Below are 3,449 nucleotides of genomic sequence, written 5' to 3' on the forward strand. Positions count from 1 at the left end.
TTGAAATTGCTTAGCTCTTTTTCAAAGGAATTTTCCAAGTGTTCTTATTGCACTCCAAGATGGATGCTTTTGGCCATGAAATTGGCTGTCTGCTCACAGCCAGACAGATGGCCACAACTAGGGATCCTCTTAAATGTGTTACTCGGGCAGAGATGAAAGGAGAAAGAACAATTAGAGGGAGAAAATTCTCCAGATACTTGTTCTCTGGTGTCATGGTTGTCGTGGAGTTTTTTCCCTGATAATTTCATGCCTCAATTTACCATGTCCCTTCTGATTCAATTCCCCACTTCCCTATGATCCTATTACTACCGCATAATTATAGCTTTTCTTATAACAAACTTAGAGTCATTTGAGCTGGAAAAGACCTAGAGATCTTCTAGTTCAATACCATCGTTTTCAAGTGAGGAACTTGAAGCCAGAGGAGCTAAGAGATGTGCCAAAGATGACACAGCTTGCTGGTAATATAGCTTGATAACAATAAATTAGACTTGTGGACACTTCGATGTTTACAAAGCACCTTCATTTTAGATATATGCATACACGCATTTTCTCAACTGCCTGATCAGAATCAATAATCACAGCAGCCCTGTGAGGCACACATGGCATGATTTCCTACGGGGCAGGGCCACAGCCTCTGGGTTCTGGCACTGGCATGTGTGCCAGTGATCTGCTCTGAAACCTTGGATGAGGGTAACCTGTCCCTGCCAGGAAAATTCGCACCTGGATGTTGCCCCAGTGCAAGAATGACCGGCAATATACTAATTTCCAAAAAAATTTGTCTTTAATTTTTACATACCAAATTTTACAGATTATTTTATTTTACTGAAATACAAATAAATGCTTCACAATTAAAAGTAAATAAAAGAAATAAAGAAAATCAATGAGGAAAAAACTATCTGTGAGGCTTCCTAGGTTCTTGTCATTTCTCTACATATAGTATTTATCAGAACCTAAATTCTCAAAACATAGGGTTTTAGATATCTTGGTCTCATCAAGGACAAAGGCCATTTAAAGTGAATTCAGTGTTGGTGACACTGCCCCAAAAGATCACTTGGTGGTGACAGCTAAACATAATGGCACCAGGAATCAAGGAGCCAGGTTTTCACTTCTCTCTACCTAGTGATCTGTGACCTACAAAAAGTCACATACATATTCTGTTCCTTGTCATCCCTACAGGGAAAAGAACTCCTGCACAAATATTGTTCATACTGAGGTAAAAGTGTTAGCCTTTTTACCACCCTCTTAAGCACCTGTTTGATTTCCTTGTTCCTCATACTATAAATAAGAGGGTTTAACACAGGGATAAAGATAACATAGAACACTGACAGCATCTTGTCCAGCTTCTAGAAGTGGCTAGAGCTTGGAAGTAGGTACACGGAGAGGCTTGTGCCATAATAGATTGTCACAGCTGCCAGGTGGGAGGCACAGGCTTTGAAGGCCCTGGCTCTGCCTCTGATAGAAGATATTTTCAGGATGAAAGCTGCGATGAATCCATACGATAAGATGATAAGTAGGAGAGACTTGAACCCAATGAAAATACATACCAGAAATAGAATCATTTAGCTTATGAAGGGTTTGGAGCAAGACAAGTTAATAATCTGGAGTGTGTCACAGAAGAAATTTGGAATAATATTGGGCCCACAGTAGTAGAGAAGAATTCAAGTAATTGTTTGAAATAGCTACCAAGGACATGACTCCCATAGACCCCAGCAGCTATCTTCCCACAGACACCAGGAGCCATGATGGCTGGGTACTGCAGAGGCCTACCAATAGCAACATATGTTATAGGCCACAGCAGCCAAGAGGCAGTACTCAGTCTTTTCCACCCAGGACCCAGCAAAATACTGGGTGGTACAGGCAGTGAATGAAATTGTTTTTCCAACCTTTAAGAAGTTTGTTTTTTTTTGTTGTTTTTTTGATAATTTGTTTATCTCTATTTGTGGTCATCGCTTTCCCACTTAAATAAGTCCCTTTAGCATTTCTTGTAGAACTGGTTTCTTGGTGATAAACTCCTTTAATTTATGCTTGTCTGGGAAGCTCTTTATCTCTCCTTCCATTCTGAATGACAACCTTGATGGATAGAGTATTTTTGGCTGTAGATTTTTTCCTTTTAGCAATTTAAATACATCGTGCCCTTCTCTTCTCGCCTGTAGGGTCTCGGCTGAGAAGTCTGCAGACAGCCTTATGGGCTTTCCTTTGTATGTCACTTGTGGCCTTTCTCTTGCTGCTTTTAGGATTCTCTCTTTATCTTTAATTTTGGACATTTAAAAGAACTTGAAAACACAAAGGCATGAAGAGACATGAACCCCTATGTTCATTGCAGCATTATACACAATAGCCAAGACTTGGAAGTGACCTAGGTGCCCATCAAGGGGCAAAAGGATAAAGAATATGTGGTATTTATACACAATGGGGTACTACTCAGCCATAAGAAATGATGAAATCTGGCCATTTGTGATAACATGGATGGTCCTTGAGGGCACTATGCTGAGTGAAATTAGTCAGAGGGAGAAAGTCAAATACCGTATGATCTCACTCATAAGTAGAAGATAAAAACAATGACAAACACATAGCAATGGAGATTAGATTGGTAGCTACCATGGGGAAGGGGGGGAGGGCAAAAGGGGTGACTAAGCTCAGATGTGAGGGGATGGACTATAATTAATTTCTGGGTGGTGAACATGATGTAATCTACACAGAATTCAAAATATATTACTATGTACATCCGAAAGCTATATAATGTTATAATCCAATGTTACTGCAATTAAAAAAAAAGAAGTCTGAAAACATCCTTGGGTAGGTGGAAGAATAGCAAATGTCTATAAGTGACAGGAAACTGAGAAAATGTACATAGGTGCCTGCAGGTGTGAGTCCATCTTGATTAGGATGATGACACCCAGATTCCAGATTAGGGTCACAAGATAGATACCTAGAAAGATTGGGAAGAGGACAAGCTGCACCTCTTTTTCATCTTAGAGTCCCAGAAGAACAAACATGACCACAGATGAGTGATTTCTATCTGCTTACATGGACCTGCTTGATATCATCTGCTGAGAAAAAGATGAGATAAGGAAATGTTTTCATCCTCAAAAAACACAAAGAAATACTCTTCATTTTTCCAGGAAAGCAGGTGACTAGATATACAACCTTGAATCATAAGGTTGAGCTAACCTTGTGTAATCTCTGCATATATCCATGTATAATCACCAACCTTAATAGAAAACTTCTTTTGGATAAATACTATCATTCTCTCTTTGGGCTCAAAAGAGAGTAATGGATATCATTTGTACATTGTCTCCTAAAATGTCTGAATTTCATGTTTTTCCATTTCATATTTAAGTAGTATATGAAAATTGGAAATAGCCTAAATTAAGAAAATACTGTCATCACTCTATATGGTGAAACAGAATGATTCTGCTCAGGAATCACTCTAATATTAACTCAATGCC

The 3,449-nt window shown here is 39.1% G+C and overlaps 1 pseudogene; it reads right to left on the reverse strand.

The window, feature by feature from the left end:
- Positions 1-1,112: 1,112 nt before the first annotated feature.
- LOC139044316 (olfactory receptor 5AN6-like) lies at positions 1,113-3,047 on the reverse strand (annotated as a pseudogene).
- Between the last annotated feature and the right edge of the window lie 402 nt (positions 3,048-3,449).

Source organism: Equus asinus, unplaced genomic scaffold, assembly GCF_041296235.1.
Source record: "Equus asinus isolate D_3611 breed Donkey unplaced genomic scaffold, EquAss-T2T_v2 contig_800, whole genome shotgun sequence".
In the NCBI taxonomy this organism is placed as follows: Eukaryota; Metazoa; Chordata; class Mammalia; order Perissodactyla; family Equidae; genus Equus; species Equus asinus.